General features: G+C 47.9%; 1 pseudogene across 1 annotated transcript in view; it reads right to left on the bottom strand.

The window, feature by feature from the left end:
- The window catches only part of LOC311143806 (immunoglobulin superfamily member 3-like), an 89,260-nt pseudogene extending 64,787 nt beyond the window's left edge, over window positions 1-24,473 (bottom strand). The window contains exon 1 of the transcript in view: window positions 24,356-24,473. The product of the transcript in view is annotated as an immunoglobulin superfamily member 3-like (transcript). The remainder of the gene's footprint in view (window positions 1-24,355) is intronic.
- Window positions 24,474-24,732: the final 259 nt, after the last annotated feature.

Here is a 24,732-nt window from a genome sequence, read left to right as displayed (position 1 = left end):
TCTATGACCGGTCCGCGCCCCCCACCTTTAAGCGGCGGGCTCCAGCAGGAAAAGCTTGAGGCCGGAAAAGAGTGAGACAGGTAGCGCGCAAAAGTAAAAGTGGAACCGAGAGTGGTACGAGAGACAGAACGAGAGACAGAACGAGAGCAAGAGAGACAGACATTACGAGAGCGAGACAGTTTGTGCAAAGGAAGTTTTCATGCACAAACCCTCATTATGGAAAACAAACGTAGAAATGCATATGATGCAGCTTTTAAGTTAAAGGCAGTCAATCTGGCCTTGGCATCAATGAGTCAATGGTGAGATGTTGGAGACGCCAGCGGGAAGAACTGTCTCAATGCAAAAAGTCAAAAAAAGCTTTCAGAGGTAATAAAAGCAGATGGCCCAAACTTGAAGACTTTCTTGAAGATTGGGTGAACACACAGAGAGCAGACGGCCGAGGTGTTTACACCGTGCAGATCCGACTGAAAGCTGAAACAGTCGCCACCGAAATGAAAATTGAAAATTTTAGAGGTGGACCATCCTGGTGTTTCAGATTTATGAGACGAAAGGGACTGTCCATCAGGGCGCGGACGACTGTGTGTCAGCAACTCCCTCCCGAACACCAGGAAAAAATAACAAACTTCGGCGAATTCACACAAAGAAAGATAGAGGAATATTCCATCGGACCGGACCAGATCATAAATATGGATGAAGTGCCTTTGACGTTTGACCTGCCTCTCACTAGGACTGTTAACAAGAAAGGTGAATCGTCCATCACGTTGAGAACCACTGGCCACGAGAGAACGAATTTCACTTGTGTTCTTGGCTGCACAGCATCTGGATTAAAGCTTCCGCCAATGGTGATTTTTAAGCGGATTACAATGCCAAAAGAAAAGATTCTGAACGGCATCTCCTTTAAAGTCAACAAGAAAGGGTGGATGATGGAAAGCGTAATGAATGAGTGGCTGAATGAGTGCTACGTCAAGCGCCCTGGAGGATTCTTTTGCCAAAAAAAAGCTTTGCTCGTTTTGGACAGCATGAGGGCCCATATAACGGATTATGTGAAAGCAGCCATCAAGAGCACAAACTCGATTCCAGCTGTGATTCCTGGGGGCACAACGAAGCATCTGCAGCCACTCGACATCAGTGTCAATCGTGCGTTCAAAGTGGCACTACGCGTTCAGTGGGAGGCGTGGATGACTTGCGGCGATAAATCATTCACCAAAACTGGTCGCATGCGAAAAGCAACTTTCGCTCAAGTTTGCGAGTGGATCCTGATAGCGTGGAGGAGTGTCAAAACATCCACGATCATTAACGGGTTCCGAAAGGCTGGTCTGCTGCATGATGAAGAGGAGGACGCCGCCACAGCTGAGGCCCTTCAGAGGCTGTTCGATTCCGACAGTGACGAAGAGGAGTTTGTTGGTTTTGAGAGCGACAACGAAGGAGAGAGGAGAGTGGCTGACGAAGCCACCCTGAGCCTGTTCGTTTCCGACACTGAAGATGAGGACTTTGGTGGTTTTAGTACGCAGGAAGAAGACGGAGATGAGGATTAATGACTTGACTTTTCAGGTTACAGCCGTGTACTGCACCTTAGCCTAAAAGATGAAGACGAGGATTAATGACTTTTCTGGTAGGCTGATTACCGTATATTTTAAGCAGCCGTGTTGCTGCAACTTTAGGCTTATGCGCTTACTGTCGTGTTACAGGCACTTTATTTTGCACTTTTAAAAAAACACATTCAATTTAGCCATTGATATTGCCTCGTCAAGCGCTGTAAGCTTTGTTTTTTGTTATGGTACTACTGTAGGCTATATTGTAGATAAATATTCAAAGATGTGCACACTTTTTCAAGGTTTTTCAAAAATAACCAAAGTTAAGTGGTTAAATGATTGTGACGCTATTAACTAATTTTGCTGGGGAACCCCTAGCACTCCCTCAAGGACCACTGGTTGAAAACCACTGCTGTAGATCACTGCCGGTATGTGCGCTGGGAGCGCACCGTTTAAGTTTGAAAGTTGAAAAGTTTGTGTGTCTGAAACGCTATGTGATACAGTACAGTTTACACAGCACAGTATATGTTCTGTAGCTACTATTGCACTAAATGGTAACACTTGAATACGTTTTGCAAATATGCAACTTGTTTGTTGAAATGTTAGTAAATGGGAGCTTCCTCAAGCAGCCATCTCTTTCCCGACAATCCCCTCTGTGCACGAACCCTTACATATGGTAATTAAACATTAAAACACCTGCGGCTTATAGTCCAGTGCGGCTTATATATGTACACATCATTCAATTTAGCTGCTGCGGCTTATACTCCGGTGCGCCTTATAGTGCGGAAAATACGACATGCTGCACGTGCATATCTCCGCCACACACACACACACACACACACGTGTGTGTGTATATATATGTACAGTGGGGAGAACAAGTATTTGATACACTGCTGATTTTGCAGGTTTTCCTACTTACAAAGCATGTAGAGGTCTGTCATTTTTATCATAGGTACACTTCAACTGTGAGACACGGAATCTAAAACAAAAATCCAGAAAATCACATTGTATGATTTTTAAGTAAGTCATTTGCATTTTATTGCATGACATAAGTATTTGATCACCTACCAACCAGTAAGACTTCCGGCTCTCACAGACCTGTTAGTTTTTCTTTAAGAAGCCCTCCTGTTCTCCACTCATTACCTGTATTAACTGCACCTGTTTGAACTTGTTACCTGTATAAAAGACACCTGTCCACACACTCAATCAAACAGACTCCAACCTCTCCACAATGGCCAAGACCAGAGAGCTGTGTAAGGACATCAGGGATAAAATTGTAGACCTGCACAAGGCTGGGATGGGCTACAGGACAATAGGCAAGCAGCTTGGTGAGAAGGCTACAACTGTTTGGGCAATTATTAGAAAATGGAAGAAGTTCAAGATGACGGTCAATCACCCTCGGTCTGGGGCTCCATGCAAGATCTCACCTCGTGAGGCATCAATGATCATGAGGAAGGTGAGGGATCAGCCCAGAACTACATGGCAGGACCTGGTCAATGACCTGAAGAGAGCTGGGACCACAGTCTCAAAGAAAACCATTAGTAACACACTACGCCGTCATGGATTAAAATCCTGCAGCGCACGCAAGGTCCCCCTGCTCAAGCCAGCGCATGTCCAGGCCTGTCTGAAGTTTGCCTGTCATCTGGATGATCCAGAGGAGGAATGGGAGAAGGTCATGTGGTCTGATGAGACAAAAATAGAGCTTTTTGGTCTAAACTCCACTCGCCGTGTTTGGAGGAAGAAGAAGGATGAGTACAACCCCAAGAACACCATCCCAACCGTGAAGCATGGAGGTGGAAACATCATTCTTTGGGGATGCTTTTCTGCAAAGGGGACATGACGACTGCACCGTATTGAGGGGAGGATGGATGGGGCCATGTATCGCGAGATCTTGGCCAACAACCTCCTTCCCTCAGTAAGAGCATTGAAGATGGGTCGTGGCTGGGTCTTCCAGCATGACAACGACATGAAACACACAGCCAGGGCAACTAAGGAGTGGCTCCGTAAGAAGCATCTCAAGGTCCTGGAGTGGCCTAGCCAGTCTCCAGACCTGAACCCAATAGAAAATCTTTGGAGGGAGCTGAAAGTCCGTATTGCCCAGCGACAGCCCCGAAACCTGAAGGATCTGGAGAAGGTCTGTATGGAGGAGTGGGCCAAAATCCCTGCTGCAGTGTGTGCAAACCTGGTTAAGACCTACAGGAAATGTATGATCTCTGTAATTGCAAACAAAGGTTTCTGTACCAAATATTAAGTTCTGCTTTTCTGATGTATCAAATAATTATGTCATGCAATAAAATGCAAACTAATTACTTAAAAATCATACAATGTGATTTTCTGGATTTTTTTTTTAGATTCCGTCTCTCACAGTTGAAGTGTACCTATGATAAAAATGACAGTCCTCTACATGCTTTGTAAGTAGGAAAACCTGCAAAATCGGCAGTGTATCAAATACTTGTTCTCCCCACTGTATGTATGTATGCATGTATGCATGTATGCATGTATGCATGCATGCATACATACATGCATACATGCATACATGCATACATACATATATATACACACACACGTGTGTGTGTGTGTGGCGGGGATATGCACGTGCAGTCCAGGGTGAGAGTAGGTTGAACAGAACCACTGGGCACCAGTCCAGCAGGGTAGCAGATAAGAGGAGCAACGGTCTGTCTGAGCTAGAGCCAACACCAGGGGGGCTCACACACAAACTGTCCCCTCCGGCAGAGCTCAACCCTAGCGCGAGGGCACAGGTGGCAGCATATGTCTGCTGTCTGCACCCGCCTGTTCCAAGCGAAAGAGGGAGGGAGGGAGAGTGTGGTGTGTGTGTGTGTGTGTGTGTGTATGTACGTATGCGCTAGCTCACACCGTGGAGATTGAGGACGTAGTCATCTACACAGAGGCCTTCAGAGTGGAATTCTTTCACAGAGGGACATGTTTAGAGAATACTCTGCAGAGCTCCATCAGGCCTTCAGATTTCCTTGCTACTGTGTAGTACCGTGTAGTGTATCTGTGTAGTGTGTTCAGAGTTAGTTTCCCCACAATTCCACACTGAGGCTCAGACAGACAGCCTGGGGCTTTAGAGCCCACACTGGAATCCATTACAGTAGACATTTGAATTAAATCACAATTTCTCATTCCAAATAATGATGGGCGTATTAGCATGCTAATGTGGTGGGCACGATGTTAATCTCTTTAAACTGATACCAGCACTACCTCCACACACACACACATACACAATGGAACGCAAAGATTTTACTATCTCATCCTGGAATATACAAGGTCGGAGGTCATCTGCTTTTGGCCTAAAGAGCAGGAACCCAGATTTCACAAAATAAAAGAAATACAGACTTTATCATAATGCAATAAACATGGTATAGAGGAGCTGGACCCACTGGTTGCCCACTAGGTTACAGAGAGCTGGTAGTCCCATCCACCAAACTACCAGGTGTTACACAAGGAAGGGACACAGGGGGTATGCTAATTTGGTAAATTAATCAAAACAGGAAACATTTTGCATTTGGCTAGGAATAAAAAAGGAAATAATCTAAACAGAGAAAAATGTCCTCCTGTGTGCCATCTACAGTATATCCCCCCACTAGAATCCCAATACTTTAATGAAGACAGCTTCTCTATCCTAGAGGGGGAGATCAACCATTTCCAGACCCAGGGATGTGTACTAGTCTGTGGTGACCTAAATGCCAGAACTGGACAAGAACCTGACACCCTCAGCACACAGGGGGACAAGCACCTACCTGGAGGTGACAGCATTCCCTCCAAAATATGCCACAACTATCGAGAGCATCCTGACTGGTTGCATCACCGCCTGGTATGGCAACTGCTTGGCCTCCGACCGCAAGGCACTACAGAGGGTAGTGCATACGGCCCAGTACATCACTGGGGCCAAGCTTCCTGCCATCCAGGACCTCTATACCAGGCGGTGTCAGAGGAAGGCCCTCAAAATTGTCAAAGACTCCAGCCACCCTAGTCATAGATTGTTCTCTCTGCTACCGCACGACAAGCGTTACCGGAGTGCCAAGTCTAGGTCCAAAAGACTTCTCAACAGCTTCTACCCCCAAGCCATAAGACTCCTGAATAGCTAATCATGGCTACCCAAACTATTTGCACTGCCCCCCCATCCCCACCCCCACCCCATATTTTTACACTGCTGCTACTCTGTTAATTATTTATGCATAGTCACTTTAACTCTACCCACATGTACATATTACTTCAACTACCTCAACTAGCCGGTGCCCCCGCACATTGACTCTGCACCGGTACCCCCCTGTATATATAGCCTCCCTACTGTTATTTAATTTTACTTCTGCTCTTTTTTTCTCAACACTTTTTTGTTGTTTTATTCTACTTTTTTATCAAAAATAATGCACTGTTGGTTAAGGGCTGTAATTAAGCATTTCACTGTAATGTCTGCACCTGTTGTATTCGGCACATGTGGCCAATAAAATTTGATTTGATTTGAACTACGACAAAACAACCGACAAAAATGGGTCACAACTCTTACAGCTCTGTCGCACGCTAGGTCTGTACATAGTCAACGGTAGGCTTCGAGGGGACTCCTATGGTAGGTACACCTACAGCTCATCCATTGGCAGTAGTACTGTAGTCTCTCAGAGCATTCACAGTCAGCCAACTAACACCGCTATCAAAACAAAACAAAATCACAATCTGCTTGAACAGCGCAATACTCAACCATGAGGTATCGAAGCCAAACAAACAGCATGATATTAAGAAATGCTGTAAATGGAATGAAAGTAGTGTAGAAACCTACCAAAAAACTATTGGCCAACAACAAATCCCTCCTAGACAACTTCCAGGACAAAATGTTTCCCTGTAATAGCGACGGTGTAAACTTGCAGTAGGAAGCCTGAACAGTATATTTGACCTATCAGCGAACATATCAAATAAAATAAAAATCTAGCAGAAAACTAACAACAATGACAAATGGTTTCATGAAGAATGCAAAAACCTAAGAAAGAAATTGAGAAACCTATCCAACCAAAAACACAGAGACCCAGAAAACCAGAACCAACGCCTTCCCTATGGTGAAACACTAGAACACTAGAGAAAAAAAAGAAAAAAAAAAGAAGGAACAGCATGTCAGAAAACAGCTCAATGTGATTGAAGAATCCATAGCATCTAATCACTTCTGTGAAAATTGGAACACACTAAACAAACAACACAAAGAGCTATCTATCCAAAACGGAGATGTATAGATGAAGCACTTTTCCAACCTTTTCGGCCATATAACAAAGAACCAAGAGCAAACACACAGTGCCTTCAGAAAGTATTCACACCCCTTGATCTTTTCCACATTTTGTTGTGTTACAGCCTGAATCTAAAATTGATTAAATTAAGATTCACTGGCCTACACACAATACCTCAGAATGTCAAAGTGGAATTATGTTATTCAAATTGTTTACAAATTAATGAAAAATGAAAAGTACAAAAAGCACTAAAGTAATACTAAAAAGAATGTGGCAAAGCAATTCACTTTTTGTCCTGAACACAAAGTGTTGTGTTCTATTGGATTGGCCCCAAACATATTAGTGAGTACCACTCTCCATATTTTCAAGCATAGTGGTGGCTACATCATGTTATGGGTATGCTTGTAATTGTTAAGGACTGGGGAGTTTTTCAGGATAAAAAATAAATGGAATGGAGCTAAGCACAGGAAAAAACCTAGAGGAAAACCTGGTTCAGTCTGCTTTCCAACAGACACTGGGATCTGTTGTCCCCGGGCTTCTGTGGTCCTCTGTAGCTCAGCTGGTAGAGCACGGCGCTTGTAACGCAAGGTAGTGGGTTCGATCCCCGGGATCACCCATACACAAAAAATTTATGCACGCATGACTAAGTCGCTTTGGATAAAAGCGTCTGCTAAATGGCTTATTATTATATTATCTGAATTCACCTTTCAGCAGGACAATAACCTAAAACACAAGGCCAAATCTACACTGGAGTTGCTTACCAAAAAGGCAGTGAATGTTGCTGAGTGGCCTAGTTACAGTTTTGACTTAAATCTGCTTGAAAATCTATGGCAAGACCTGAAAATGGTTGTCTAGCAATAATCAACAACCAATTTGACAGAGATTAAAGAATTTTGAAAATTATAAATGGGCAAATGTTTCACAATCCAGGTGTGGCAAACTCTTAGAAAGACTCACAGCTGTAATCACTGCCAAAGGTGCTTCTACAAAGTATTGACTCAGGTGTGAATACTTATGTAAATGAGATATTTCTGTATTTCATTTCAATAAATGTGCAACAAAACAAATATCCACGTTTTCACTTTGTCATTATGGGGTATTGTGTGTAGATCGGTGAGAAAAAATATATATTTAATCCATTTTGAATTCAGGCTGTAACACAACAAAATGTGGAATAAGTAAAGGGGTATGAATACTTTATGAAGTATATTTGTAGACATGTTACATAACTTTATGAAAACTGAGCTGCACTTCCTTAACTCCTGCCAAAGGTAGGTTACGGTACATTTACTAGTGATGACATATGTAATGGGAAATTGATCAAAATAAACAAATCAAAGAGAAAACAATTCACATGAAACAATGAATGCGCAAGAATTGCCGTAAGACAGCTGAGTGGATTCTGGAGAGCTGAACGCATGCATTCTGGAGAGCTGAGTGGATTCTGGAGACCTGAGCACATGCATTCTGGAGAGAGACGTGCCTATAGGCTATCTTCGCCACACACCCCTCCCTTTCTTCATGTCTCAACATTTTAAATTGTACTCTAGACACATTATCTTCACACATATTTTAGATGCTTTTCACTGACAGCCACAACTCAATAACCAGCCAGGCCTTTCGCCACGCGCTGCCTATTAAAGACTTCCTCATTTCTCTCCTGTTCTATTGGTTTTCATATCAACTTTCTTTCTTTGTCCAGAAGCCAAATGCACAATCCTATAGTCATCTTAGCAACCCATCCTAGCTGTTGCATCTTTAGATTCACTCTTTTTCTAAGTTTCTAACTAAGATTATCATCTCTGTCATATACCGCTCGCATCAGGTGAGCTGTTTATAAATGGTGTTTTCCCTTTTTCCCGCGAATTGCATTTTGGCAAATTTTTGAAAATTACGTTTTATTGGCTGCTTCATTTCAGGAGTTGCATGTTTTGTTAAAATGAATTATCATAATATAAATGTGATTTCTGTCATTCTGAGCACCGTGGGTGGATGCCCTAATGGGTTATACATCCAAGGCATATGTGTCTGGTAAATTTCTCAAATGGGCGGTAAATGAAAAATCTTCCCGGTCACGTTGTCCACATTTTCCTAACGGAAACCCTTGTGTGTGTGTGTGTGTGTGTGGCAGACAGAGCGGGGTTATTAGCAGTTCCTCTGAAAAAGTGGAAATACAAGCACCTTGAATTGTCCCTTTTCTGTCGAGATAAGACTTCAAAGCAACACAATGTCTCACACACGCTCTTAGCTTGTCCCCGGGCTTCAATAATAACTGGGTTCATCCTTGCCTTCGTCTCCTGCCTGTTTTATGAGAACCAGCTTACTAACCTACGCATATGCAGCATTAGCATTCTCCTATTCATATCCATATTCATGTAGCATTCATATTCATGTAGCCTAGCTGCTGCATTGCATTGATCTCACACAAAGAAGAGGCAGCGTACCTCTGAGGGTTAGCACTTAGCTAAGCTAATCTTATCAAAACGGAGGCGCATTGGTGCTTCTTTGGCCCCCCCACACAATGCTAACACGATAAACCCTCTCGCATTAGCCTAGCTCGTTAGTGTGGGCAGCAGCTAACTGCAGCACTCACTCGCGCGTTGACATTTATTCCATTATTGTATGGGTAATAACCAAGATTGTCAGCGTCTGTACTGTGTGTGTGTGTGTGTGTGTGTCGTCTCTTGCTCTCCTTTGAGAGGGATGCTTGTATGTTTTCTCATTCTCTGAGTACTGTGTCTGAACTGTACTGCGATCTCTCCAGCCCTGAGCTAGCAACTCCGACAAACACTGCATGCCATAGCATAAGTGCAAATGAAGGAGAGGCAGGAGACAAGCAGAGGCAGCCACTTCAGAGTACTGAGATGGACCCTATGCCTTGCCTGTCACACTGTGTTCTGTTCAGAGTACTGAGATGGATCCTATGCCTTCCCTGTAACACTGTGTTCTGTTCACTCCCTCTCCTACTTTTCCATCTACCATCTTGTTCCGCTGTGCAGTGGCTGTTCTATTCCTGCTGCTCCAGGTTCTATTCTGTGGTTCCATTGCACGGTTGTGTTCTGTTAGAGACGTCACATAATGTTCTGCGGTGCTGTTCCTGGTTCCACTGGTGCACTCTCACCAGAGTCAGTTACCTTACTGAGAGGACAGCGCCCGGGCTGAGTGTGTGTCTGAGTGGCAGTAATGTTATTGAGCAGGAAGCCCTGTCTCTTGGAGGACATGAGATGGGCATGGAAATGGCAGAGTAGACAGTGATAAAATCTCTCTCCCTCTCTCTTTTTCAGTAAGACCCATGCCCATTCACCAGCTCAGAGAACACACACTCATACACTCACAGTCACACCCAGTGCCAAATAGGAAAGAGAGAAGAGTGGTTGTAAATGAAATAGAGAAAAGGATGATGGTGAGGTCAGAGAAAGAGAGAGAGGGAGACAGTGAGAGAGCGATAGAAGGATAGAGGGAAAGAAAGCTAATGCCACTGTGAAGAGGAAGGCCATTGCTCCCAATCAATACCAACAGACAGCAGACTGGATACAGCCTTCCTCTCTCTACCAGTAACTCTCATTCTCTAGCATCCCTCTCTCTTTCTCACTCTCTAGCCATCCCTCTCTCTTTCTCACTCTCTAGCCATCCCCCTCTCTTTCTCACTCTCTAGCATCCCTCTCTCTTTCTCACTCTCTAGCATCCCTCTCTCTTTCTCACTCTCTAGCATCCCTCTCTCTTTCTCACTCTCTAGCATCCCTCCCTCTTTCTCACTCTCTAGCCATCCCCCTCTCTTTCTCACTCTCTAGCCATCCCTCTCTCACTCTCTAGCATACCTCTCTCTTTCTCACTCTCTAATCATCCCCCTCTCTTTCTCGCTCTCTATCCATCCCCCTCTCTTTCTCACTCTCTAGCATCCCTCTCTTTCTCACTCTCTAGCCACCCGCCTCTTTCTCACTCTCTAGCCATCCCTCTCTTTCTCACTCTCTAGCCATCCCTCTCTCTTTCTTACTCTCTAGCATCCCTCTCTTTTTCTCACTCTCTAGCCATCCCCCTCTCTTTCTCACTCTAGCATCCCCCTCTCTTTCTCACTCTCTAGCATCCCTCTCTCTTTCTCACTCTCTAGCATCCCTCTCTCTTTCTCACTCTCTAGCATCCCTCTATCTTTCTCACTCTCTAGCCATCCCCCTCTCTAGCATTCCTCTCTCTTTCTCACTCTCACTCTCCACCCACCCACCTCACTTTCTCACTCTCTAGCCATCCCCCTCTCTTTCTCATTCTCATTCTCTAGCCATCCCCCTCTCTTTCTCATTCTCTAGCCATCCCTCTCTCTCTCACTCTCTAGCCATTCCCCTCTCTTTCTCACTCTCTAGCCATCCCCCTCTCTTTCTCACTCTCTAGACATCCCCCTCTCTTTCTCACTCGCTAGCCATCCCCCTCTCTTTCTCACTCTAGCCATCCCTCTCTCTTTCTCACTCTCTAGCATCCCTCTCTCTTTCTCACTCTAAAGCCATCCCCCTCTCTTTCTCACTCTCTAGCCATCCATCTATCTTACTCACTCTCTAGCCATCCCTCTCTCACTCTAGCATCCCTCTCTCTTTCTCACTCTCTAGCCATCCCTCTCTCACTCTCTAGCATACCTCTCTCTTTCTCACTCTCTAATCATCCCCCTCTCTTTCTCACTCTCTATCCATCCCCCTCTCTTTCTCACTCTCTAGCATCCCTCTCTTTCTCACTCTCTAGCCACCCGCCTCTTTCTCACTCTCTAGCCACCCGCCTCTTTCTCACTCTCTAGCCATCCCTCTCTTTCTCACTCTCTAGCCATCCCTCTCTCTTTCTTACTCTCTAGCATCCCTCTCTTTTTCTCACTCTCTAGCCATCCCCCTCTCTTTCTCACTCTAGCATCCCCCTCTCTTTCTCGCTCTCTAGCATCCCTCTCTCTTTCTCACTCTCTAGCCATCCCCCTCTCTTTCTCACTCTCTAGCATCCCTCTCTCTTTCTCACTCTCTAGCATCCCTCTATCTTTCTCACTCTCTAGCCATCCCCCTCTCTAGCATTCCTCTCTCTTTCTCACTCTCTCACTCTCCAGCCACCCACCTCACTTTCTCACTCTCTAGCCATCCCCCTCTCTTTCTCATTCTCATTCTCTAGCCATCCCCCTCTCTTTCTCATTCTCTAGCCATCCCTCTCTCTCTCACTCTCTAGCCATTCCCCTCTCTTTCTCACTCTCTAGCCATCCCCCTCTCTTTCTCACTCTCTAGCATCCCTCTCTCTTTCTCACTCTCTAGCATCCCTCTATCTTTCTCACTCTCTAGCCATCCCCCTCTCTAGCATTCCTCTCTCTTTCTCACTCTCTCACTCTCCAGCCACCCACCTCACTTTCTCACTCTCTAGCCATCCCCCTCTCTTTCTCATTCTCATTCTCTAGCCATCCCCCTCTCTTTCTCATTCTCTAGCCATCCCTCTCTCTCTCACTCTCTAGCCATTCCCCTCTCTTTCTCACTCGCTAGCCATCCCCCTCTCTTTCTCACTCATACATCCCTCTCTCTTTCTCACTCTCTAGCATCCCTCTCTGTTTCTCACTCTAAAGCCATCGCCCTCTCTTTCTCACTCTCTAGCCATCCCTCTATCTTACTCACTCTCTAGCCATCCCTCTCTCACTCTAGCATCCCTCTCTCTTTTTCACTCTCTAGCCATCCCTATCTCTTTCTCACTCTCTAGCCATCCCCCTCTCTTTCTCACTCTCTAGCCATCCCTCTCTCTTTCTCACTGTCTAGCCATCCGTCTCTCTTTCTCACTTTCTAGCATCCCTCTCTCTTTCTCACTCTCTAGCCATCCCCCTCTTTCTCACTCTCTAGCATCCCTCTCTCTTTCTCACACTCTAGCATCCCTCTCTCTTTCTCACTCTCTAGCCATCCCCCTCTCTTTCTCACTCGCTAGCCATCCCCCTGTCTCTCACTCGCTAGCATCCCTCTCTCATTCTCACTCTTTAGCCATCCCTCTCTCTTTTTCACTCTCTAGCATCCCTCACTCACTCTCAAGCCATCCCTCTCTTTCTCACTCTCTAGCCACCCCCCTCTCTTTCTCACTCTCTAGCCATCCCCCTCTCTTTCTCACTCTCTAGCATCCCTCACTCACTCTCAAGCCATCCCTCTCTTTCTCACACTCTAGCATCCCTCTCTCTTTCTCACTCTCTAGCCATCCCCCTCTCTTTCTCACTCGCTAGCCATCCCCCTGTCTCTCACTCGCTAGCATCCCTCTCTCATTACATTTACATTTACATTTTAGTCATTTAGCAGACGCTCTTATCCAGAGCGACTTACAGTTAGTGAATAATTTTTTTTTTTTTTTTTATACTGGCCCCCCGTGGGAATCGAACCCACAACCCTGGCGTTGCAAACGCCATGCCCTATCAACTGAGCTACATCCCTGCCGGCCATTCCCTCCCCATACCCTGGACGACGCTGGGCCAATTGTGCGCCGCCCATGAGTCTCCCGGTCGCGGCCGGCTACGACAGAGCCTGGATTCGAACCAGGATCTCTAGTGGCACAGTTAGCACTGCGATGCAGTGCTCTTTCTCACTCTCTAGCATCCCTCACTCACTCTCTAGCCATCCCTCTCTTTCTCACTCTCTAGCCACCCCCCTCTCTTTCTCACTCTCTAGCTATCCCCCTCTCTTTCTCACTCTCTAGCATCCCCCTCTCTTTCTCACTATCTAGCCATCCCTGTGTATTTCACTCTCTAGCCATCCCTCTCTTTCTCACTCTCTAGCCATCCCCCTCTCTTTCTCACTCTCTAGCATCCCTCTATCTTTCTCACTCTCTAGCCTCACTCACTCTCAAGCCATCCCTCTCTTTCTCACTCTCTAGCCATCCCCCTCTCTTTCTCACTCTCTAGCATCCCTCACTCACTCTCAAGCCATCCCTCTCTTTCTCACACTCTAGCATCCCTCTCTCTTTCTCACTCTCTAGCCATCCCCCTCTCTTTCTCACTCGCTAGCCATCCCCCTGTCTCTCACTCGCTAGCATCCCTCTCTCATTATCACTCTTTAGCCATCCCTCTCTCTTTCTCACTCTCTAGCATCCCTCACTCACTCTCTAGCCATCCCTCTCTTTCTCACTCTCTAGCCACCCCCCTCTCTTTCTCACTCTCTAGCCACCCCTCTCTCTTTCTCACACTCTAGCATCCCTCTCTCTATCTCACTCTCTAGCCATCCCCCTCTCTTTCTCACTCGCTAGCCATCCCCCTCTCTTTCTCACTCGCTAGCATCCCTCTCTCATTCTCACTCTTTAGCCATCCCTCTCTCTTTCTCACTCTCTAGCATCCCTCTCTTTCTCACTCTCTAGCCATCCACCTCTCTTTCTCACTCTCTAGCTATCCCCCTCTCTTTCTCACTCCCTAGCATCCCTCTCTCTTTCTCACTCCCTAGCATCCCCCTCTCTTTCTCACCATCTAGCCATCCCTGTCTATTTCACTCTCTAGCCATCCCTCTCTTTCTCACTCTCTAGCCATCCCCCTCTCTTTCTCACTCTCTAGCATCCCTCTCTCTTTCTCACTCTCTAGCCATCCCTCTCTCTTTCTCACTCTCTAGCCATCCCCCTCACTTTCTCACTCTCTAGCCATCGTCCTCTCTTTCTCACTCTCTAGCCATCGTCCTCTCTTTCTCACTCTCTAGGATCCCTCTCTCACTCTAGCCAGCCCTCTCTTTCTCATTCTCTAGCCATCCCTCTCTCTTTCTCACTCTCTAGCCATCCCTCTCTCACTCTAGCATCCCTCTCTCTTTCTCACTCTCTAGCCATCCCTCTCTCTTTCTCACTCTCTAGCCATCCCCCTCTCTTTCTCACTCTAGCGATCCCTCTCTCTTTCTCACTTTCTGCCATCCCCCTCTTTCTCACTCTCTAGCATCCCCCTCTCTTTCTCACACTCTAGCATCCCTCTCTCTTTCTCACTCTCTAGCCATCCCCCTCTCTTTCTCACTCGCTAGCCATCCCCCTGTATCTCACTCGCTAGCCATCCCTCTCTCTTTCTCACTCTCTAGCAATCCCTCTCTCTTTCTCAATCTCTAGCATCCCTCTCTCATTCTCACTCTTTAGCCATCCCTCTCTCTTTCTCACTCTCTAGCATCCCTCACTCACTCTCTAGCCATCCCTCTCTTTCTCACTCTCTAGCCAACCCCCTCTCTTTCTCACTCTCTAGCCATCCCCCTCTCTTTCTCACTCTCTAGCATCCCTCACTCACTCTCAAGCCATCCCTCTCTTTCTCACACTCTAGCATCCCTCTCTCTTTCTCACTCTCTAGCCATCCCCCTCTCTTTCTCACTCGCTAGCCATCCCCCTGTCTCTCACTCGCTAGCATCCCTCTCTCATTCTCACTCTTTAGCCATCCCTCTCTCTTTCTCACTCTCTAGCATCCCTCACTCACTCTCTAGCCATCCCTCTCTTTCTCACTCTCTAGCCATCCCCCTCTCTTTCTCACTCTCTAGCTATCCCCCTCTCTTTCTCACTCTCTAGCATCCCCCTCTCTTTCTCACTATCTAGCCATCCCTGTGTATTTCACTCTCTAGCCATCCCTCTCTTTCTCACTCTCTAGCCATCCCCCTCTCTTTCTCACTCTCTAGCATCCCTCTATCTTTCTCACTCTCTAGCCACCCCCCTCTCTAGCATCCCTCTCTCTTTCTCACTCTCTATCTCACTCTCTAGCCATCCCTCTCTCTTTCTCACTCTCTAGCCACCCCCCTCACTTTCTCACTCTCTAGCCATCGTCCTCTCTTTCTCACTCTCTAGCCATCGTCCCCTCTTTCTCACACTCTAGCATCCCTCTCTCTTTCTCACTCTCTAGCCATCCCCCTCTCTTTCTCACTCTCTAGCCATCCCCATCTCTTTCTCACTCGCTAGCCATCCCCCTCTCTTTCTCACTCGCTAGCCATCCCCCTCTCTTTCTCACTCGCTAGCCATCCCCGTCTCTCACTCACTAGCCATCCCTCTCTCTTTCTCACTCTCTAGCTATCCCTCTCTTTCTCACTCTCTAGCATCCCTCTCTCATTCTCACTCTTTAGCCATCCCTCTCTCTTTCTCACTCTCTAGCATCCCTCACTCACTCTCTAGCCATCCCTCTCTTTCTCACTCTCTAGCCATCCCCCACTCTCTCACTCCCTAGCAATCCCCCTCTCTTTCTCACTCCATAGCATCTCTCTCTCTTTCTCACTCTCTAGCATCCCCCTCTCTTTCTCACTATCTAGCCATCCCTGTCTATTTCACTCTCTAGCCATCCCTCTCTTTCTCACTCTCTAGCATCCCTCTATCTTTCTCACTCTCTAGCATCCCTCTCTCTTTCTCACTCTCTATCTCACTCTCTAGCCATCCCTCTCTCTTTCTCACTCTCTAGCCATCGTCCTCTCTTTCTCACTCTCTACCATCCCTCTCTCTCTAGCCAGCCCTCTCTCTTTCTCATTCTCTAGCCATCCCTCTCTCTTTCTCACTCTCTAGCCATCGTCCTCTCTTTCTCACTCTCTAGCATCCCTCTCTCACTCTAGCCAGCCCTCTCTCTTTCTCATTCTCTAGCCATCCCTCTCTCTTTCTCACTCTCTAGCCATCCCCTTCTCTTTCTCATTCTCTAGCCATCCCTCTCTCTTTCTCACTCTCTAGCCATCCCCCTCTCTTTCTCACTCTCTAGCCATCCCCCTCTCTTTCTCACTCTCTAGCCATCCCCCTCTCTTTCTCACTCTCTAGCATCCCTCTCTCTATCACTCTCTAGCATCCCTTTTTCTTTCTCACTCTAAAGCATCCCCCTCTCTTTCTCACTCTAAAGCATCCCCCTCTCTTTCTCACTCTTTAGCCACCCCTCTCTCTTTCTCACTCTCTAGCATCCCTCTCTCACTCTCTAGCCATCCGTCTATCTTTCTCACTCTCTAGCCATCCCTCTCTCACTCTAGCATCCCTCTCTATTTCTCACTCTCTAGCCATCCCCCTCTCTTTCTCAATCTCTCTACCCATCCCCCTCTCTTTCTCACTCTCTAGCCATCCCCCTCTCTTTCTCACTCTAGCATCCCTCTCTCATTCTCACTCTTTAGCCATCCCTCTCTCTTTCTCACTCTCTAGCATCCCTCACTCACTCTCTAGCCATCCCTCTCTTTCTCACTCTCTAGCCATCCCCCTCTCTTTCTCACTCTCTAGCCATCCCCCTCTCTTTTTCACTCTCTAGCCATCCCCCTCTCTTTCTCACTCTCTAGCATCCCTCTCTCTTTCTCACTAAAGTATCCCTCTCTCTTTCTCACTCTCTAGCCATCCCCCTCTCTTTCTCACTCTCTAGCCATCCCCCTCTCTTTCTCACTCTCTAGCCATCCCCCTCTCTTTCTCACTCTCTAGCATCTCTTTCTCACTCTCTAGCCACCCCCCTCTTTCTCACTCTCTAGCCATCCCCCTCTCTTTCTCACTCTCTAGCCATCACCCTCTCTTTCTCACTCTCTAGCATCCCTCTCTCACTCTCTAGCATCCCTCTCTTTCTCACTCTCTAACCACCCCCCTCTTTCTAACTCTCTAGCATCCCTCTCCTTTTCTCACTCTCTAGCCATCCCCCTCTCTTTCTCACTCTCTAGCATCCCCCTCTCTTTCTCACTCTCTAGCCATCCCCCTCTCTTTCTCTCTCTAGCCATCCCTCTCTTTCTCACTCTCTAGCCACCCCCCTCTCTTTCTCACTCTCTAGCCATCCCCCTCTTTTTTTCACTCTCTAGCCATCCCCCTCTCTTTCTCACTCTCTAGCATCCCTCTCTCTTTCTCACTCTCTAGCATCCCTCTCTCTTTCTCACTCTCTAGCCACCCCCCTCTCTTTCTCACTCTCTAGCCATCCCCCTCTTTTTTTCACTCTCTAGCCATCCCCCTCTCTTTCTCACTCTCTAGCATCCCTCTCTCTTTCTCACTCTCTAGCATCCCCCTCTCTTTCTCACTCTCAAGCATCCCCCTCTCTAGCCATCCCTCTCTCACTCTCTAGCATCCCTCTTTCTCACTCTCTAGCATCCCTCTCTAGCATTCCTCTCACTCTCTAGCCATCCCCCTCTCTTTCTCACTCTCTAGCCTCCCCCTCTCTTTCTCACTCTCTAGCATCCCCCTCTCTTTCTCACTCTCTAGCCATAACTCTCTCTTTCTCACTCCCTAGCCATCCCTCTCTCTTTCTCACTCTCTAGCCATCCCCCTCTCTTTCTCACTCTCTAGCATCCCTCTCTCATTCTCACTCTTTAGCCATCCCTCTCTCTTTCTCACTCTCTAGCCATCCCCCTCTCTTTCTCACTCTCTAGCCACCCCCCTCTCTTTCTCACTCTCTAGCCATCCCCCTCTCTTTCTCACTCTCTAGCATCTCTTTCTCACTCTCTAGCCACCCCCCTCGTTCTCACTCTCTAGCCACCCCCCTCTGTCTCACTCTCTAGCCATCCCCCTCTCTTTCTCACTCTCTAGCCATCCCTCTCTCTTTCTCACTCTCTAGCATCCCTCTCTCACTCTCTAGCATCCCTCTCTTTCTCACTCTCTAACCACCCCCCTCTTTCTAACTCTCTAGCATCCCTCTCTTTTTCTCACTCTCTAGCCATCCCCCTCTCTTTCTCACTCTCTAGCATCCCCCTCTCTTTCTCACTCTCTAGCCATCCCCCTCTCTTTCTCTCTCTAGCCATCCCCCTCTCTTTCTCACTCTCTAGCCACCCCCCTCTCTTTCTCACTCTCTAGCCACCCCCCTCTCTTTCTCACTCTTGCATCCCTCTCTCTTTCTCACTCTCTAGCATCCCTCTCTCTTTCTCACTCTCTAGCATCCCTCTCTCTTTCTCACTCTCTAGCATCCCCCTCTCTTTCTCACTCTAGCATCCCTCTCTCTTTCTCACTCTCTAGCCATCCCCCTCTCTTTCTCACTCTCTAGCATCCCCCTCTCTTTCTCACTCTCAAGCATCCCCCTCTCTAGCCATCCCTCTCTCACTCTCTAGCATCCCTCTTTCTCACTCTCTAGCATCCCTCTCTAGCATTCCTCTCACTCTCTAGCCATCCCCCTCTCTTTCTCACACTCTAGCCATCCCCCTCTCTTTCTCACTCTCTAGCCTCCCCCTCTCTTTCTCACTCTCTAGCATCCCCCTCTCTTTCTCACTCTCTAGCCATCCCTCTCTCTTTCTCACTCCCTAGCCATCCCTCTCTCTTTCTCACTCTCTAGCATCCCCCTCTCTTTTTAACTCTCTAGCCATCCCCTCTCTTTTTCAGTCTATAGCCTTCCCTCTCTCCTTCTCACTCTCTAGCATCCCACTCTCTTTCTCAGTCTCTAGCATCCCACTCTCTTTCTCAGTCTCTAGCATCCCACTCTCTTTCTCAGCCTCTAGCATCCCACTCTCTTTCTCAGTCTCTAGCATCCCCCTCTCTTTCTCACTCTAGCCACCCCCTCTCTTTCTCACTCTCTAGCATCCCTCTCTCACTATCTAGCCACCCCCCTCTTTCTAACTCTCTAGCATCCCTCTCTTTTTCTCACTCTCTAGCCATCCCCCTCTCTTTCTCACTCTCTAACATCCCTCTCTATCACTCTAGCCATCCCCCTCTCTTTCTCAGTCTCTAGCATCCCTCTTTCTTTCTCACTCTCTAGCCATCCCCCTCTCTTTCTCACTCTCTAGCCATCCCCCTCTCTTTCTCACTCTCTAGCCACCCCCTCTCTTTCTCACTCTCTAGACAGCCATCTTTCTCACTCTCTAGCCATCCCCCTCTCTTTCTCACTCTCTAGCCATCCCCCTCTTTCTCACTCTCTAGCCATCGCTCTCTTTTTCTCTCTCTAGCCATCCCGCTCTCTTTCTCACTCTCTAGCATCCCACTCTCTTTCTCACTCTCTAGCCATCCCTCTCTTTTTCTCACTAGCATCCACCTCTCTTTCTCACTCTTTAGCCATCCCCTCTCTTTCTCACTCTCTAGCATCCCTCTCTCTTTCTCACTCTAGCATCCAACTCTCTTTCTCACTCTCTAGCCATCCTCTCTCTTTCTCACTCTAGCATCCCTCTCTCTTTCTCACTCTCTAGCATCCCTCTCTCTTTCTCACTCTCTAGCATCCCCCTCTCTTTCTCACTCTCTAGCCATCCCCCTCTCTTTCTCACTCTAGCCATCCCCCTCTCTTTCTCACTCTAGCCATCCCTCTCTCTTTCTCACTCGCTAGCCATCCCCCTGTCTCTCACTCGCTAGCCATCCCTCTCTCTTTCTCACTCTCTAGCCATCCCTCTCTCTTTATCAATCTCTAGCATCCCTCTCTCTTTCTCACTCTCTAGCATCCTCACTCACTCTCTAGCCATCCCTCTCTTTCTCACTCTCTAGCCATCCCCCTCTCTTTCTCACTCTCTAGCATCCCCCTCTCTTTCTCACTCTCTAGCATCCCCCTCTCTTTCTCACTCTCTAGCATCCCTCTCTCTTTCTCACTCTCTTGCCATCCCCCTCTCTTTCTCACTCTCTAGCATCCCTCTCTCTTTCTCACTCTCTTTCTCACTCTCTAGCATCCCTCTATCTTTCTCACTCTCTAGCCATCCCCCTCTCTAGCATTCCTCTCTCTTTCTCACTCTCTCACTCTAGCCATTCCTCTGTCTTTCTCACTCTCTCACTCTAGCCATTCCTCTCTCTTTCTCACTCTCTAGCCACCCACCTCGCTTTCTCACTCTCTAGCCACCCCTCTCTCTTTCTCATTCTCATTCTCTAGCCATCCCCCTCTCTCTCACTCGCTAGCCATCCCCGTCTCTCACTCGCTAGCCATCCCTCTCTCTTTCTCACTCTAGCCATCCCTCTCTCTTTCTCACTCTCTAGCATCCCTCTCTCTTTCTCACTCTCTAGCATCCCTCTCTCTTTCTCACTCTAGCATCCCTCTCTCTTTCTCACTCTCTAGCCATCCCCCTCTCTTTCTCACTCTCTAGCATCCCCCTCTCTTTCTCACTCTCAAGCATCCCCCTCTCTAGCCATCCCTCTCTCACTCTCTAGCATCCCTCTTTCTCACTCTCTAGCATCCCTCTCTAGCATTCCTCTCACTCTCTAGCCATCCCCCTCTCTTTCTCACACTCTAGCCATCCCCCTCTCTTTCTCACTCTCTAGCCTCCCCCTCTCTTTCTCACTCTCTAGCATCCCCCTCTCTTTCTCACTCTCTAGCCATCCCTCTCTCTTTCTCACTCCCTAGCCATCCCTCTCTCTTTATCACTCTCTAGCCATCCCCCTCTCTTTCTCACTCTCTAGCCATCCCCCTCTCTTTCTCACTCTCTAGCATCCCTCTCTCTTTCTCACTAAAGCATCCCTCTCTCTTTCTCACTCTCTAGCCATCCCCCTCTCTTTCTCACTCTCTAGCCACCCCCCTCTCTTTCTCACTCTCTAGCCATCCCCCTCTCTTTCTCACTCTCTAGCATCTCTTTCTCACTCTCTAGCCACCCCCCTCTTTCTCACTCTCTAGCCACCCCCCTCTTTCTCACTCTCTAGCCATCCCCCTCTCTTTCTCACTCTCTAGCCATCCCCCACTCTCTCACTCCCTAGCAATCCCCCTCTCTTTCTCACTCCATAGCATCTCTCTCTCTTTCTCACTCTCTAGCATCCCCCTCTCTTTCTCACTATCTAGCCATCCCTGTCTATTTCACTCTCTAGCCATCCCTCTCTTTCTCACTCTCTAGCATCCCTCTATCTTTCTCACTCTCTAGCATCCCTCTCTCTTTCTCACTCTCTATCTCACTCTCTAGCCATCCCTCTCTCTTTCTCACTCTCTAGCCATCGTCCTCTCTTTCTCACTCTCTACCATCCCTCTCTCTCTAGCCAGCCCTCTCTCTTTCTCATTCTCTAGCCATCCCTCTCTCTTTCTCACTCTCTAGCCATCGTCCTCTCTTTCTCACTCTCTAGCATCCCTCTCTCACTCTAGCCAGCCCTCTCTCTTTCTCATTCTCTAGCCATCCCTCTCTCTTTCTCACTCTCTAGCCATCCCCTTCTCTTTCTCATTCTCTAGCCATCCCTCTCTCTTTCTCACTCTCTAGCCATCCCCCTCTCCTTCTCACTCTCTAGCCATCCCCCTCTCTTTCTCACTCTCTAGCCATCCCCCTCTCTTTCTCACTCTCTAGCATCCCTCTCTCTATCACTCTCTAGCATCCCTTTTTCTTTCTCACTCTAAAGCATCCCCCTCTCTTTCTCACTCTAAAGCATCCCCCTCTCTTTCTCACTCTTTAGCCACCCCTCTCTCTTTCTCACTCTCTAGCATCCCTCTCTCACTCTCTAGCCATCCGTCTATCTTTCTCACTCTCTAGCCATCCCTCTCTCACTCTAGCATCCCTCTCTATTTCTCACTCTCTAGCCATCCCCCTCTCTTTCTCAATCTCTCTACCCATCCCCCTCTCTTTCTCACTCTCTAGCCATCCCCCTCTCTTTCTCACTCTAGCATCCCTCTCTCATTCTCACTCTTTAGCCATCCCTCTCTCTTTCTCACTCTCTAGCATCCCTCACTCACTCTCTAGCCATCCCTCTCTTTCTCACTCTCTAGCCATCCCCCTCTCTTTCTCACTCTCTAGCCATCCCCCTCTCTTTTTCACTCTCTAGCCATCCCCCTCTCTTTCTCACTCTCTAGCATCCCTCTCTCTTTCTCACTAAAGTATCCCTCTCTCTTTCTCACTCTCTAGCCATCCCCCTCTCTTTCTCACTCTCTAGCCATCCCCCTCTCTTTCTCACTCTCTAGCCATCCCCCTCTCTTTCTCACTCTCTAGCATCTCTTTCTCACTCTCTAGCCACCCCCCTCTTTCTCACTCTCTAGCCATCCCCCTCTCTTTCTCACTCTCTAGCCATCACCCTCTCTTTCTCACTCTCTAGCATCCCTCTCTCACTCTCTAGCATCCCTCTCTTTCTCACTCTCTAACCACCCCCCTCTTTCTAACTCTCTAGCATCCCTCTCCTTTTCTCACTCTCTAGCCATCCCCCTCTCTTTCTCACTCTCTAGCATCCCCCTCTCTTTCTCACTCTCTAGCCATCCCCCTCTCTTTCTCTCTCTAGCCATCCCTCTCTTTCTCACTCTCTAGCCACCCCCCTCTCTTTCTCACTCTCTAGCCATCCCCCTCTTTTTTTCACTCTCTAGCCATCCCCCTCTCTTTCTCACTCTCTAGCATCCCTCTCTCTTTCTCACTCTCTAGCATCCCTCTCTCTTTCTCACTCTCTAGCCACCCCCCTCTCTTTCTCACTCTCTAGCCATCCCCCTCTTTTTTTCACTCTCTAGCCATCCCCCTCTCTTTCTCACTCTCTAGCATCCCTCTCTCTTTCTCACTCTCTAGCATCCCCCTCTCTTTCTCACTCTCAAGCATCCCCCTCTCTAGCCATCCCTCTCTCACTCTCTAGCATCCCTCTTTCTCACTCTCTAGCATCCCTCTCTAGCATTCCTCTCACTCTCTAGCCATCCCCCTCTCTTTCTCACTCTCTAGCCTCCCCCTCTCTTTCTCACTCTCTAGCATCCCCCTCTCTTTCTCACTCTCTAGCCATAACTCTCTCTTTCTCACTCCCTAGCCATCCCTCTCTCTTTCTCACTCTCTAGCCATCCCCCTCTCTTTCTCACTCTCTAGCATCCCTCTCTCATTCTCACTCTTTAGCCATCCCTCTCTCTTTCTCACTCTCTAGCCATCCCCCTCTCTTTCTCACTCTCTAGCCACCCCCCTCTCTTTCTCACTCTCTAGCCATCCCCCTCTCTTTCTCACTCTCTAGCATCTCTTTCTCACTCTCTAGCCACCCCCCTTGTTCTCACTCTCTAGCCACCCCCCTCTGTCTCACTCTCTAGCCATCCCCCTCTCTTTCTCACTCTCTAGCCATCCCTCTCTCTTTCTCACTCTCTAGCATCCCTCTCTCACTCTCTAGCATCCCTCTCTTTCTCACTCTCTAACCACCCCCCTCTTTCTAACTCTCTAGCATCCCTCTCTTTTTCTCACTCTCTAGCCATCCCCCTCTCTTTCTCACTCTCTAGCATCCCCCTCTCTTTCTCACTCTCTAGCCATCCCCCTCTCTTTCTCTCTCTAGCCATCCCCCTCTCTTTCTCACTCTCTAGCCACCCCCCTCTCTTTCTCACTCTCTAGCCACCCCCCTCTCTTTCTCACTCTTGCATCCCTCTCTCTTTCTCACTCTCTAGCATCCCTCTCTCTTTCTCACTCTCTAGCATCCCTCTCTCTTTCTCACTCTCTAGCATCCCCCTCTCTTTCTCACTCTAGCATCCCTCTCTCTTTCTCACTCTCTAGCCATCCCCCTCTCTTTCTCACTCTCTAGCATCCCCCTCTCTTTCTCACTCTCAAGCATCCCCCTCTCTAGCCATCCCTCTCTCACTCTCTAGCATCCCTCTTTCTCACTCTCTAGCATCCCTCTCTAGCATTCCTCTCACTCTCTAGCCATCCCCCTCTCTTTCTCACACTCTAGCCATCCCCCTCTCTTTCTCACTCTCTAGCCTCCCCCTCTCTTTCTCACTCTCTAGCATCCCCCTCTCTTTCTCACTCTCTAGCCATCCCTCTCTCTTTCTCACTCCCTAGCCATCCCTCTCTCTTTCTCACTCTCTAGCATCCCCCTCTCTTTTTAACTCTCTAGCCATCCCCTCTCTTTTTCAGTCTATAGCCTTCCCTCTCTCCTTCTCACTCTCTAGCATCCCACTCTCTTTCTCAGTCTCTAGCATCCCACTCTCTTTCTCAGTCTCTAGCATCCCACTCTCTTTCTCAGCCTCTAGCATCCCACTCTCTTTCTCAGTCTCTAGCATCCCCCTCTCTTTCTCACTCTAGCCACCCCCTCTCTTTCTCACTCTCTAGCATCCCTCTCTCACTATCTAGCCACCCCCCTCTTTCTAACTCTCTAGCATCCCTCTCTTTTACTCACTCTCTAGCCATCCCCCTCTCTTTCTCACTCTCTAACATCCCTCTCTATCACTCTAGCCATCCCCCTCTCTTTCTCAGTCTCTAGCATCCCTCTTTCTTTCTCACTCTCTAGCCATCCCCCTCTCTTTCTCACTCTCTAGCCAT

This window comes from Coregonus lavaretus (assembly GCF_964263955.1).
Source record: "Coregonus lavaretus genome assembly, chromosome: 16".
NCBI lineage: Eukaryota > Metazoa > Chordata > Actinopteri > Salmoniformes > Salmonidae > Coregonus > Coregonus lavaretus.
The sequence above is the reverse complement of the archived record's forward strand: the minus strand, read 5'-3'. Positions and strand labels throughout refer to the sequence as shown.